The sequence below is a fragment of the Corvus cornix genome, chromosome 2 (genome assembly GCF_000738735.6).
Source record: "Corvus cornix cornix isolate S_Up_H32 chromosome 2, ASM73873v5, whole genome shotgun sequence".
NCBI lineage: Eukaryota > Metazoa > Chordata > Aves > Passeriformes > Corvidae > Corvus > Corvus cornix.
This window is the reverse complement of record NC_046333.1, coordinates 15,105,227-15,120,941: the sequence shown is the minus strand read 5'-3', so window position 1 is coordinate 15,120,941 and position 15,715 is coordinate 15,105,227.

Genomic DNA, 15,715 nt, shown 5'->3' with positions numbered 1-15,715 from the left:
ATTGTTGATTGGGTGGAGATGGCTAAAGAATAGCTGGGAAAGGATTAGGCATGTTAGCTTCATGCTGGACAAGGAAAGCTGTGTCTTGGCATTTCTTTCATGGGGAGCTGGGTTCCAGGGTGACTGGGAACACCCACTGAATGGAACAATTAATTGTTCAGCTGCTCATTAGCCTCACCCATCACTTACACATTTTTTCTCAAAGTTTGAAAGAGCTGTTGTCAAATCAAGGCCATTTTTTCCTGAAATCCATCTCAATTCCAAGTCTACCTTAGATTTTCTCCAACCTTTGAATTTAGTGAACCTCGGTTATGGGGACAGGGACATTAATATTGAAATATGTCACAAGATGAGCTGGGAGAAAGAAAAAGGAATGTTTCAAGAGTCCAATAGCATGAAGGTAATTTTTCACCCTTGATTCTGATGTAGACACATTTGGTGAACATGACAATGGGTTTTGTGTGCTTCCCGTCTTATAGAGTGAAGCATTTTCAGGTCTGAAGGTAGGAAGATGTTGTACTGACACTACATATTTAGGACTGTGTTCTCTGTTGTTTCTCATCTGTTTTTCTTAAAATGTTTGTTTTTACAGCTGTCTACCCACCTTTTCTTTCCTGGGAGATGTGTAAACGCCTTGCTCCACCTCCTTCTCTGTAGCGACACAAAAGGCAGGCAGTGCTATCACATTGTCTGCACTGTGTCAGCCCTGGCTTGTTACACAGTCCTTGGAATTCACACAGCAAGTCACACAGCACAGCGTAACATTTTTTACCTATGCTGATCCCTTTGGAGTTACAGACTAAGGAGATGAAGGCCAAGCAATCCAGATCTATCTGTGTGGGAAGAAACACATGACAATTGCACCCCTTTTGTCTCCCCCTCTCGCCTCAGCTTCTAATACTGCCTTTGATAAGGTAGGATATTCATATGAAAGATATTGAAGACGGAGAAAATCCACAGTCATGATAGCAGGAAGAAAAAGAAACAGAAAAAGTACAAAGCAAGAAGAAGCTACTCTTGTTTCAAATGAGTAAAAATCAGTCTCTCCTCTGCAGTTCTCTAGAAGCATTTATCTGACTTTTTTTACTGAACTGACCAAAATCAGAGCACAAGCTGCCCTAGAGGGAAATGCCTGCCAGCCACAACCTCCAAATAAATATTTCTCAAGTCTTTTTTTTACAAGAAAAACACAAAATCCAGCCTGATAGAAATCTGCATGTGATGGAAAAAGCCAAGCAGCCCCCTTCTGCTTGGAGCCAGGAAAGGGTGAAACCTCTCCAGGGATAGCTACCACTTCCTCAGGCACATCCTCCTGCTCCCACTGTGGTAAAGGCCAGGTCTGAGTCCAGCAGCTGTGAATCTCACCCTCTGGCCAGTTCTCAGCACCTGCAGGCTGCTTCCTGCAGAGCCAGGCCAGCTGCTTTCCAGGGTCTCTAAAGGGCACAGATTTTTCTTACAATGTTTTTCTGCACAGATTTATTTGCATAAAATGAGTGTTCTTTAAACTCAGGTTCTTTTTTTCAAGATCAAAAGCCTAGCGCCCTTTACTGCAGCTGTGTCTATTTTTTGACATGTAAGCCAGTTCTAAAAATCTACACAAACCAGCTTTAGGGGGCTCTTCTTTCCTGCAGTGCAAGAGGCTTTAGGGAAAACATGTATCAGTGAAAACTAAATTCAAAAGAATAGACATGAGCATAAATTAGAAAACCTGAAACACTATTTGGGATGATAAATATTCAAGTATATCTTACACTAGGTATCTAAATCAGAACCTTTTGGCGTTCCTGTTTTGGTTCCCACATTTTAGCCCTCAGAAAAATACATAAAGAGAGGCAATGCTCATACAGACAGTGTCAAAGTAATGCTTTTCCTTTCTCTTCCAAAAAGGGCTTTCTACCAATGAACAGTAACACACTTTTGAAGAAGACATCTGTAGGAAGAAAGAAGGTGATTTATATGAGTATTTGTTGTCATCTTGATTTAATAAGTGATCAGTTATGGTCTGTGGATTAGTCTTACAGATTGTTAGTGTAGAACAGAAATCTAGCAGTTCAGTCTGAAAAGACTTGGTACTCACATTAAGCAAGAGACACTATCACTTTTTGGCTGTGGATTTAGTTCACTACAACTCTTGGTGTCAGTCTAATATCAGTAATTTCTAGAGGAAGATGTAGAGGATTCTCTGTGGTTCTTCTAGGGCTTTAAAATACACCAGTCCTTAGCTTGTTAGCTTTGAACCCTATGTGGAGAAACGCTTTTAGATTTTTCATAAAATGCTGTTTTGGAGAGATCTAGCAAGTCGACTCATTACTTGGGTTGAACAGTTTTCTCTTTTATAAATCCCCAGTCTTCCTGTTCGTGATTTTGACAAACTTTTAAAAATGTTTCAGCAGGAGATTTTCCATGACATCTAGATTAAGCTACTTTCAAGATCCAAGTTAAGGATGAAAAATGCTTTTTTTTTTCATGGCCTGAAATTCTTGAGTGCTCTTTCTTGTATGGGGGGTGGGATGAGTGACAGTTCTTCCATACTTCGGAAAGGGCTCGCAGTGTGGCAAAAGAACTGACTATAGTGCCGAGCATGGAGAAAAAGAACAGCCTTTGAAAGACCAGAGCAGTCTTCAAGGTGCATTTAGACTATGATTTTATAAACCTCACAGAGTTCATCCTCTCTGAGCACAAATGGAAGGGAAGCACATACTGCAGCCAGGACGGACAGGGATAGAAAGGACAGTACTGCCCCAAAACCACGGACTGTTCTTGTCCCTCTGTCCTACATGATGCAGGGCACTTCATCAAGCAGTCTTCGAAGAGGTGGGTGGTACCACTGAAAGCCAGTGGTAGCTGTACTTTGGGCAGATGAGGTGCCAGGCTCAAAAATCCTGAAAAATCAGGAAAGACGCACATCAAACAGAAAAATCAATTTTCTGGCAAGTTCTGGCTGTCATGATTTATATTGGTGAGTCCAGATGGGATCTTCACTCATGGAAATGCTAATTACACAGACCACGTGTTTTCTGTGGAGGACAGTGATGACTCCCACAGAAGGATAACATGGCTGTGTCGTTCAAAATTCTGAAACTGAGCATAATGACCTTATTTCTGGTATTGCCTAGCTTTTGAATCCTTATCTCGGCAACCTTTGGATTGTTCATCTAATCGAAGTTTTATGTGCCATAATAAGACTCTGACAGGCTGAAATGCTAATTATTAGGCAGGCTTCTTAATCTCTTTCTAGTTTTACTGTTCCAACATGGAAAAAACATAGCCCTGAAACTGGGTTATGAAATATGATTGATCTAAAACTACACTTTTCAATCATCATCTGCAGATCCCTGGAATGACTGCTGTGGAGTTTGTCCAAGGTGACTGCTTGTTGTCAGTCAGCTTGCATTTGAAATTCAAGTTCTTCCCCTCTGCTACACAGTTCTTGGTTTGCAAATGAAAAACATGGATTTGAAGCATCAAGGCTGATTTTCCTGATGTTCTATTGCTGATGGCTTGCCAGTGGGGTTTAACTAGATATACATGAATGTTGCCATGTGATTAGAACAGAATAAATTCTTTGGAATAAAGATCATATTTGGATGGTTTATCTTTTTTTTTTTCTTGAATTGACCACAAGCAAGTTATGACTATTTACAACATATTTGCTTAATCAAAATTACTCAGTGGATAACTCCCTGGTCTAAAGCAATATAAGAGCAACCTATATCTAATAGGCACTATTTAGACACTGAATGAGTTGAAAGAATTCATGACTCATAAGGGTGGTTTTGCACCTTGCTCTCCCACTGGGCAAGTAACATTCAGCTTCAGGTTTTGTGCAAGATCACGCCCATTGCAAAAGTTCAATATTTCCCTTTTCTGTGAATGTTTCCAAATGTTCCTTAAAAATCTACTGCTTGGCATAAGCAATAGATGCTGTCAAATTCAATGTGCACTTGGACACCTGCAGGGCCTCTGGAAAACAGGTCCTGATTGCTGGACAAGTATGAACAACTTAAAGGCAGTAAATGCTTCATGTCACACTTCCTTTTTATTAAAAAGCCAACAAATCTTTTTGGCCTATATGATATCCCTAAGTGAATCACTTGTAAAAATGTGAAAGAATGTTTCCAGAAGATCATCTGTACATACAAGATCTGGCCAGGGAAATTGCTTTGTTGTAAACAGAACACCCTCTGGAAGAGCTGTGTGTCACTTCTAAGTCACTGCAGCATATCAGATCTGCAAGAGCAAAATACTAATAACATAACATCATAACCAAAACAAGTAACAGTTTCCCTTGTTTGCTGCTATAGGTCTGTTAACTCCTGGCTGTCGTAGATTTTGACCCACTCCGACATGTCTGATACTAAGCTGTACATTGCTCACTGGCTTTGTTAATCACATTATAGCCTTCTACGAATTTTGAGAGACAAATCTCATAAAAAATGATAAAATAATTTTTTTGATAAAATAATTGTCTTTTAATAACAAATATAAAGAGTTCAGTGAAAGGACAGGAAGTTTTACTCAATTCTTTTGAGTAGAGACATAAAGGCTAATAGGCATAAACTGTTTTTAGGGAAGAGGGAGAAGGAAAGGGGACTAGAGGAGTGTTGGTCTGTCCTCAGGATTTCCCCATCTGGATCCAGTCGTTGTGTTGTTTCTGCCAATACAGACAGCACTGTACATAGCTGTGCTGTTTGTATTCTGCCTCATGGGCAACTGCAACTTGAAGGTTGCAACCAGGCTAAAATCAGGGCCCATGGAGGGGCTTTGCCTCAGTTGGGTCCAATCAGCACCCTGGCTCCCTTTGTAGGCAACAAAAAGAAAGGGGGTTATTGGAGAGCCTGGTTTTTTAGACACCCATTTAGGATGAGACATGCTCAAGACTCCACTTCTCGCACTGACCAGGTCTCTGCTTGCTAAGCATTCATTTATTATGCCATACCCAGACGTCTTGCACATCTCTTGCACTGTAGCTCCCACAGCCACTTGCACTAGAGCTGCAGCTCCCCTTGCTAATCTTGCTGGGCTGTACTTGCAAGTCTGGCTGGAAAGTCACTCCAAGTGTAGAAGACCTCTACAGGGCCTCAGCATTTAACTGAGTCGTTCTCCAAGACACAAGAGCTACACTGAGGAGGCAGTGAGCCGTGGGAGCTGGGACTGCCCTGTTCCTTGCCAGCTCCCCTAGAGCTGCTGGAGCACACAGGACAGTAGAAGGAGCAGAGTGGTCTACGGAGCACCACAACAACCCCAGTGTTGGTTTCCTCTTACTGAGACATCTCCTGGGATGTCAGCAGGTAAGAAGGAGATTGAATTCCTTCTCTTCCAGATGTGTCACATTTCCATACTAAACTATTCTCACTCCAAGAACCTTGCTCACATGCACTCCTCCCCATAATTCAGTTTTTTCTTTCCTCTGTAAATCACATGCACTATAGAGCCCCATTTATGAAAACAAGATCTGTGACAAAACCCTCCTAACACCAGTAAATCTTCTTTTAATGAATTGGGCCTGTAGCTTCAATTATGAAGCTGGGATGTGAGGGCTGCTGAGTGAGCCATGCCAACAACAACACTGAGGCAGATCACTGTCATAAGGGTGTTAGGAGAGTCTCGGGAAAGGCTTGGATGCTCCCTCTTTCCCTTCAAGCACTTTCACATCTGCACTGTATTATATCCCCATCCAGATGACTTCGCTGGGATCTCCAGTGTTCTTGGGAGTATTTACATTATAAGAAAAAAACCCACTAATTTATTTGTTCAGTCTTTCACATAAATATACCCATAGTCTAGTGTGAAACAGCTCACATTTATGTGGTTTGCTTTGTTTTCAAATGCACCTAGCCTGGATTTTCAGTTTTACAGTGTATGTAAAGAATTAAACCCTTTAATTACATTGGGAACCCTCTGGACCATATTTTTACCCTCTTTCTGTGCACTACATGCCATAAGACACTACTCTCCTTCAGCATTACTAGGAATGAAGCACTTTCAGGTATCCTGCAGGAGTTGGATGGGCCAGTTACAGGGAGGGACAGATCTAGTGGCTCCCACATGGCCAGGTGATGTGGGAAGGATGAAGGCGCTATTTCTATCCTTTCCCTTGGGAAGTACATTTGGGCCATCCATAAGACAGGGTGCTGCCGAGCCCAGTTTTCTCTTTAGCTGTGAGAAATTGCCAATGGACTGGCATGTGATAGGTGATGGTCTTATCCTTCTGGCCTTGGGAAGAGAGAAAGAGGCAAAGCACAAAGGAAATATTCACCCTCAAACCCTCCTGCTCTCATCTGTGATCGGTATGATGATAAAGGCACCGGGGGTGGAGGGATCAGATTGCTTCAGGTCTTGCTCTGTGCAGGACCTCAGATTTCCATCTTTAATTTAGAGATCAGGATGATTTTCACCCATTCTTGCTATATTGACACCAGTAACGAGCTTTTCTTGCTACCTGCTTCTTCTGTTGGCCTCACACAATAGTTCTCAAGTCATCTTGGTGCTGTAGTAAAACTCAATATTTCAGAGGACCTCTTTGACTCCATTTTAATTTTTGAAAGTCTGCACTTGTCCTGTTTTCTGTCTTCCTGCAGCAATCTGGGTCATGATGTTTAGTGATGGAAGATCCTTTGGTTGAGAAATGGGAGAAGGGAATATTGAAATGATAAATTTCACTTACTGGAATGCTTGGCCTAGAGACACCTGTTCCTGTGGACTTTCATCACTTGAAGTGGATGCTGGTCTAGTAGGGCTACTGCAGTGCATAGGCACTCTTGTGGACTGCAAGATGGACTGCAAGTTTGCTAAAGGGAGGTCTCTGAGCACCGAAGAGAACTACTAAAAGTTTTCCATGTTGTACTAATTTCTTTCCTTAAGTTACATGGTTTATTCCTACTAGTAAGGAAGAAAAAGATACTGCAAGTATGAATATTTCCAACACTTTCATGTGAAACTGGGCTTCTGCACAATGTTAATGATCCAATTTTGTTATTGCTTTTGTTTCTGTGAAAGTGCCTGGCTTGTACAGGAGTTTCAGTTTGGGGGAAATTTAAAAAAAATTTGGGGAATATTTAGCTGCAGACGTTGTGGTTTCCTTATTAAAACAAAAATAAAAATGGAATTTGTACATTTGGAATATGTATTCTCATGCATTCCCTTACATTGTACATTTGGAATATGTATTCTCATGCATTCCCTTACTTTCAAAATATTCTGATGAAAACAGAATGCATTCTGCACAAAATGCCTGTTCTACTTAGCCCTACCCCAATCCTGAATTAATGCACAGTCCTGCACAGCACTGCTGGGCAGGGGAGGGGTGGCCATGCAGGAACTATGTGTACAGCTGCTGGAAGAAAGGGAACAGTTGTCACCTGTGTGTGTACCTGTCTTGGTTTGAAAGACAGGTGTCTGCTAAGGAAGGCAGGAGCCCCCCTTGGAATGGCAGATGCAACCCCCCTTCCCTCCGAACTATTATAATTTTGAAATCAAGGGGCTTTTAGGCAAAGATGTGGGAAATAGGAATGACAGTTCTCTACTATTATATATCTATATGTGTATAACCAGTCGAACAAACAACAATAACCATGGCAGTACCAGCAAACAATCACAAACCCAGCGCCAGCCTTCTCGGCTGTCGGGCCCTTTCCCCTCGGGTGCAGTTCCGCTCGCAGCCGGCAGGGGCGCTGGCGGCTCCCGGTGAGCAGGGCAGGTGCGATGGTTCCCCCGCGGCTGCAGGGGGCGCTCCGGAGCGAGCTCGGGGAGCACGCGGCACCGGTGCCCTGGGATCCCGGGAAGGGATGGGACAAAGGAGCTTCACAAACCCCTGGGCAGCCGATCCCGGTGTCCGGCCGGACCCTCGGGAACAGCAGGCTGGAACGGCAGGCTGGAATGGCAGGGACGAGCACAAATCCCGGGTGGCAGACGAGATGTATCCAAACGGGGAACCCCCCGGAGGTCTGGGCAGGCAGGGCGAGCAGGACTACAACGCAGCGAAGGCTTGAAGCAACAGCAGGGGCAGGGTGGCCACAGCCCAGCTCCCAGCAGGGCAGGGAAGGCAGGCTTGGCATCCCGGGGTTTCTCTGGCAGAAGGAAAAGCAGCCGAAGAAAGCAGCCTCTCTCTGTCCAAATGCCAGGGACCAACTGTCCGCACACCCAGATGAAACGAAAGAGTAGCCAGATGCACCCCACTTCTGTAGCCACCCCCTTTGTTTTTCTGAAGTACCCAGCAATTTGTCCCCCTAGCAACATGTATGGGGGAAATTCCTTTAACAGGAAAAAAAAACCAAAACAGGAGAGCTCCTAAAACCCCAACACTACCCAAGCACTGGAAAAAGGCTGCAGATGTTTCAGCTGCTGAAGGGCCACAGCAGTCTGGGGCATGGCAGAGGAGAGATGTGTGGGTGCGCATTTGGCCTTCTGGTGAGTGACAGCCACGTGACATCTGTGGCGCTTGGGAATTTGAAGATGAGTATTTCCCCTGATAGCTCAGTTTCTGAAAACCAGCTGGGAGCACATCAATAAGGTCAGGCATTGCTCGTGAGTCAAAAAAGAGTGACTCTTTATCTAGATATCAAACTGTAAATGTTCTAGTCTGGAAAATCATTTTGCTGGTATAGACTAATCCCATGGACTTGGGGTCAGCTGTATAACCCAGAAGGAGATTTCAGGGAAGGGTGTGGCTGAGAAAGAAAGTGAAAAGACCCTAGGACTGCAGCCAGTTTTAGTCAGAGGAACTGCTTTGTTATTGTATTACAGCTGCACGGTGTTTTTAACTACAAACTCCGTTTCAGACCCAGGCTGAAACGGGTGCCGCAGTGGTTTGTATGGCAAAACAAATTACAAATCCTTTATGACACACTGTTTGAAAGTCCTTTGAAAGCATTGTTTGGGCAGCAGCAGGACTCTTTTCAAACCCTACTCTGGTTGCAGCTCGTTTCTAAAGGCACAGCTATACAAACAAGTGACTGTGGGGACATGCATGTACATCACATCATGTTTTCCACAGCAAGATCCCATTCACAGCTTGTGGTAAGTGAAACAGTCCCTAACCATAAAGAGAAATTTGCTCCAAGGCAAGAGGAAGAAGTTGCCGCTAGCAGCTACACTGACACTGTAAATCCAGACCTCCACTTCATTCAGAAGTGTCTGTACCCTGTGTTACTAAAGCACCTGTTAGAGGTGCAGTGCTGCAAGAAGCAACTGTACAGGAGCTACCTGCAAAGTGCATGGGGTGTTGGAGATGGATGACCACTTGTGCAGTCAGTGGGAAAAGAGAAGTGTGTTCCTTTATACACCAATGTGTTACAGTGTTATTTGCCTCCTCCATCCATTGCCTGGAAAATTCTGGCTAGTGGGATGTTTTCTATATGAATCCCAGTCTAAACTTCCACAATTAAAAGAAGATGGGCTGAATTTGCTGGCTGCTGCATTGGACACAGTGTGGTTATTGGTCATGTCAACAGCATGTGGAAAGAGTGGGGACCTGCTGTAGGTACTTGCAGCATCACAGGAAAACAGCTTCTGCCCTTCTGACGAGCTCCTATGGGCACAGCATGGCCTGGGCTGGTGGAAGGCCCTTCTCAAAGTCTGGAAAGGCCGTAGACTCAGTGTAGACTTTATTTTACAGACTTCATTCACAGACTTCCTTATATCTGTTACTCTCCTTTATATGAGCAAAAAGGAAATAGTGAATGAATGGTACAAGGATTGTATTTGAAGTCTACCCATATTTATCCTCCAGCTAGGACTTTGAGTGCCTCTAATTCCCTAAATTAGTGACGAGGTTAAATATTGCCAGAGAAATACGGGCTGAGGTTGGAGCTCCAGCCAGCCAATATCTAGGTATTAATTTAAAATGTATTATTCATGAACACTTTTTTACTGTTCACATTAAATCATTATAATTCTTTCAGTACCAATGTCCCTGCTTCACATGAGTGGTGTTTAATATTAGCTGCTGTTCAGCCGTTTCCAGCCAAATAAAATCAGTCTTAGTTCATTCTGTCTTGCTTGGATCAACAAACATGGAACATAATGAACTCCCCCTGCTCTGTCACTTATCTTGCCAGGCTGGGAGAGGGAACGTACCACCACAAAACATTCCCCAGGGCCTTCCTTTGACAACACACAGTCCAGCTTGTGCAAGGACCATGACAGTGCCACAAGATGCTGCACTCTCCCTGCTCCTCTGTCTGCCAGTACAGGAGAGCCATCGTGCCTGCCCTCCTTGACACAGCTGCTTTGGGAGGGCAATTCAGCAGTGCAGTGGGTCCTACAGTTAGACTGCTTTCCAGAAAGACTCCAGGAGGGATATTCCCTCTTCCTCTCTCCTCCCCAGTAGCCCCTGTCCAAGGCACCAGCTTGGACACTGTGAGAGCAGCCCTCGTGCTGGGCTGGCAGCACAGAAGGTCTAGGCTCTGCAGCAAGTAATGGGAAACCAGCCTATCCCTTGAGTGAGGCTGACATATAATGACGGAGACTGGAAATTTTGGGTATTCCCAAACCAATCTCTATTAAAGAGTTTGAAAGCTGGGCATTGGGAATGTTTTTGAACCATGAAAGCGACGCCAAGAACAAAACCATAGAATAATGTCAGGTTCTTTTGATTAAACCTAAAATGTTCCCAGTATTACTTGAAAACTAGAAGCAGACAAAATTATCCATCATGTTATAGATAACTTGGCTGCAGAAATATGGCATCAGCATATGCTGAAAAGTAAAAGCTAACATGATTATTAGACTATTAATTCTAGCATCAGCCTTGCCTGCATGAGATCCATATGTACAGAAAATAAGGTCTTTGGAGCAAAGACCAGAGTTTCTGTGTGTCTGTAAAGCAGGTGGAATAGGTCTGAGCATTAGACTAAAAACTGTGATATTGAAAAAATTGGCAATGGCCTTTGAAAGTGTTTGCCCATTTGAAGAGTTGCCACAGTTTTGTGCTTCTATTGAAGCTGGATGATATCCAGAAGTTTAATTCCACTGAGCTGGTTAGGCTAACTTGCATCTGGCATCCAGGCATGTCCACCCAAAAACTGGGTTTTCAAAGCACATTGCAGCTCCTGGAGTTCATAAAAGCTGTGATTACAGAACTTGTAGTCAGTGCTCTGTGCAATGCAGTTTGCATGATAATGCATCAAACACTGGTCCCCAGATCTCCCAAGCCTCTGGATTTTTACACTTGCTGTTTCCCATGTGCCTTAATTCAGAAACTGCAAAAACCTCTTTCCTCATTTATAGGGGGAAACAAAAGGACTTGATTAAAGACTTGATGCCTGCTAGTATGATCAGCCCCACAGAACTGCAGTGGTTTTCATTTCCCAAGAAAAATTAAGAAGAAAATGCATCCTGCTGAGTTTTGGCAACAATTTGGCAGGGGAGGGTCCATAAAGAAAACACTATCAGCAAAGGTCTTGTGAACAACAAATTTCAAGATCACTTGATTCAGAAAGTCCTGTTAAATCATGTTAAATGTTTTCTATGCATCCATGAAGGGTATGACAGCTGGTGTCTCCGTATCACTGCAGCCTGGGTTAAGTTACAAATTATACACATACCGTCCTCTGCTAGCCTCCCTCTCATGAATCCAGCTTAGCCCTTCCAAATCAATTTGGCTATAGCATTTTCTGGCCTGATCTTTAGTATTTTAACACTAATAATGTGTGTTGCAGTTCATCTATCCCAGGATTTTTATTTCCTGAGTGGGATCTGAGGAAATTCATGTTCCCTTTCCTGGGAAAGGCAGTGATTTCCTAATGGCAGATGAAAGCTTGCCACTCTCTGCTGAAATAGCTGTCCCTCGCCCAGGAACATGCTGTGCTGTGCAGCTCCCAGCCATGCCTTGTCTGACCTCCAGAAGTCACCCCATACCACATCTCAGTCATGGGAATTGTGACAGCCAGAGCAAACCCACAGAAGATCAGAGATCAGTAGACTCTTCTCTATCCATGGTCTCTCTATCATTTTAATGTTACCACATTTAATTAATTCCAGAAATTCTTATGTTAAAAGTTTTGTTTGCATGTGAAGGAGAAGCTCACCACATACTATTGGAAACCTGAACAGTAATTTAAGAATCACTGCTAGTCTAGATTCTAGTCTAGATTAATTGTTACAGAGAAAGAAAGAATAACAGTGAAGTTAAAATTCTTTCACACACACCTGTTTTCTAGCCCTTTTCCTGGTGTCAGGCTGCTCCTCCATGTCCTGAGGGAGGTGGTCTCAGTCTAGTGGGACTGGGGCAGTGCAGTGAGTCAGGGACATACAGAGTGTTTTGCAAGGAGGATTGTGATGTTCAGGTTGATGGTGTTTCCTTTCTTGATCTAGGATCCACTTGAAGTAGTTTTCGTAAGTTTTCTAACATGGTTTTTTTTACACCTTTCTCCTTTTGCACTGGCCTGCAGCTCCATGTTCCTCTGGAATTTACTGTATGTAGTGCATTTTACATATGTTTGGTACTGGGTTTTTTCTTATTTTGCCCTAAAACCAGGTTTGTCCAGCTCCACTTTCATTTAACTTTATTGAACTAACTCTACTTGAATTTTATTGAAGGGAGAGATATTTATAGCTGTGGGATGCTATAAAGCACCAGTGCCAGCCTGTGCCAAAGCTCTTGCCATCCCATGCCTGTGCTCCTCTGTGCTGCATCCTGTCTGTCCGCTTCTCCATGGATGTTGTGGCTGACCTGTCCAGCCCTACACTGCATTATTGTATCAATCAAAACCAGCTTATTCTGCATAGAATAACTACAGTCTCTGTAAAAATGGGGCCATAGCATGCAAAGATGTACAAAAGTAAAACAAATTAACTTTGCACACACGGTCACTTAGAGAACTTACTGCCACATCTAAATGAAGGGAAACAAAGTAAAACAAAACTGCAAGCAAGTCAAGAGGAGTTCAGATAGAGCAGAGCCCAAAAATCTCAGTCCTGAGTATTTTGAAATCCAGTGCAAAGCTTCTGGCCTGAGAAAGGCAGTGCTGCACTACAGGGCTACCTCATCACATGATGTCCTGCTCAGCTTCACAGGCAATAGTTTTCCAGTGCCTCACATGAAAATAAGGTTGCAAGCATTGGAGCATGAGGATGGATGACAGTGACACACGAAGGCAACAGCATGTTTCAAGTGTTAGACCAGTCTGTGCTTTTTTTGATTAGCTGTTTGAAAGCTGGTAGTGGAGAAGTGCTGATGTTGGTGATGGAACAGGTATCTCTGGCTTTTTATCTCCTGAGCTTCTGGCTGGTCTTAACAGAGGCAAAGGCTGGGTTTGACAATCCAGGTGCATCCCAGTAGGCCTGGGAAGATGCACCTCCTCAGGATACCCTGCTTGCTTCTAGAAGGCAGCAAAGCATTTCACATTTGGCATGGGCAGCATGTCAAAATTCTTTTATTTTTCCTTGTAGAGACATCGTTTCCCAGAAAAATAGCGCCTAAGAATTTCTGGCATCACTGCAGTATATTCTGATTTTTAAAGAGATATGAGTGTTCATGTCTGCATCAGTCTGGCTTTCACTGAGGTAGAGCCATGGGACACTGGGCACTTTCATCCCAAGCTGTCAGTAGGTCTCTGACCCAGACAGTCCTGCTGTAATAAGATACTTAGTGCCACCAAGCAAGGAAAATGCCATTTCTATTTGCAAAAGGGACACACTTCCTTGGGTAATAAATGAAGCGGGTCACTATCCATATGGGCTGGCAGTTATCTTCGGCTCCTTGCTCGTTGATTTACTGTGCGTAGGAGCAGCTTGGCACATCAATATTGCAAATTATATACCATGAAGATAGGTGATCTTTTGAGCTTGCACCTGGAAAGGAAACAACTTTCAAACTGAGGTTCAGCTCTCCTTAAGTTCAAATCATGGCTCTCAACTAATCAAAGTGTTTGATCAGCAGTTTTCATGCAGCTCCAGTCTGCACAGACTGTTCTGGACTTTTTCTTCTTCCTCTCTCTGTCTCTCTCTTTCAGCAGTCAAATTTTACTTCAGAGACTGGTTGAAGCTTTTAGACTAGTATTATACCACTCACTGGTTAAGTGGGAGCTGCTTAAAATCCTGCATAATTGCATTGTCCCTGTGTATCTGTTTTCCTTGGGGCCCTCCTGGCGTGTGGAATCAGTGGGTCTCAGAACTATTAGGGCCAGGCACAGTTTAGCCAATGAAAATGCTAATTAGGGTGAAAAAATATATTGTATGCATTCCACATGTTTAGCTCTAAAAAAAATATGAAAAATCTACAGCCTTAACACTCTAAAAATGTCAGATCTCTCAGACGATGTCTTGGGAGTGCTATAAGCCTCAGCAGAGATTATTTTGTTAATGCCTCCCTGATAATTAGATCCACATGCACACAGGATACACCATAAGCTCTGTCTTGCCTTTCAGTTTCAGGCCTGTGACAGTGGTTTGTGTTGAACTTCAGGGTGTGTTTTAAAATAACACAAAAACACATCAACTAAATATTGAAGCTACCAAATGAAGCCCCTGGGCTAGGAGAGGCCAGTGCCCACCCCTATGCAACCCACCTATGCTGCCTTGTGTCACGTCCCACACAGCCAGATGCTCCGTCTCCTATAGGACCTCTGTCTCACCCAGGGAACAGCAGCCTAATTAACCAATAGCTAATCAAGAGGTGGGTTTCCTCCTGTTCCTCACAGGGTAATCCAGGACCTCAGGTCCTGTAGCCTAGGGCAGGGTCAGACCTCAGACCCCACAGCTGGAGCTCAGCAGCCAGTTGTCAGCACCCAGTAGAGCTGGTGAGGATGTGGCTGTCTTCCACCTCCACATATCCCACCCAGCCCAACACACATGGCTCCTTGCTCTGTGTCATCCTTCCCTTCTTCCTGTGGGAAGACTCCATTGATTTCTCTGTCCTTTACTTCCAGCTAAAGGCAGGATGTTGAATCCTGTCCCTTGCCACTCTGTTGGCAAAGGGACATTTGGGAGCCTGTGAGGGAGCCTGTGCCTAGCACAGAGGGACCACAGGGCAGCCCACAGCTGCTGAGTGCCTGCAGTAGCAGGAACACAGCTTCTGGTGGCACATGTCTGAGCCAGTGCCACGCAGCAGCAAAGGGCAGTGGGGCAAGCTCACTGCTGGGGCACCTCAAGAGCTGGGCAGCTTCTGTCTCTATAAAGCATGTGAGAAGCGCAAGTTCTGTGAGGCAAAAGTGACCCTTAACTCGGGGAATGTTCTTGGAAGGGTGTGTATCTGCAATGGCAATGCCAGATTGCTGCTGCAGCACAGGGGTAGCTGAAGGAGGCTCATCAGAGAGACTACAAAGGAGGCAGGTAATGTTTACAGTGTGCTGAGCAGTGTGTATTTTATTTCAGCCTTAGTCTTGGAAATGGATGAACTGGTTTAAACTGCACTCTCAGTATCACAGGGCCTCTTATAATACCAGCACTTTGCTACAGACCATTTCTGAGAGATGAAGGAGGTGAGAGCACATTTTCACCCGCTGGAGGAAGGGCCCACTTAGCCCCTTGCTTTACCAGCCTCCCCACCTGCTCCTTGCACTGGGTCCACAAAGCCTCTCATGTGCCCCCAGCTCTCCGCTCTGGCATCGGTTCAGGAGTGAAGAGGCACAAGGGGATGGTTCCTCCACATGCTTGGCATGTGTCAGGGCTTGCCTTCCCTTCCCTCAGCCCCAGGGCTGCTGTGGAGACATGGAGGTTATGCATTAGTGCAAGAAGAGGGGATCCTCTCCTTTCGAGGAGGAGAGCATTAAAA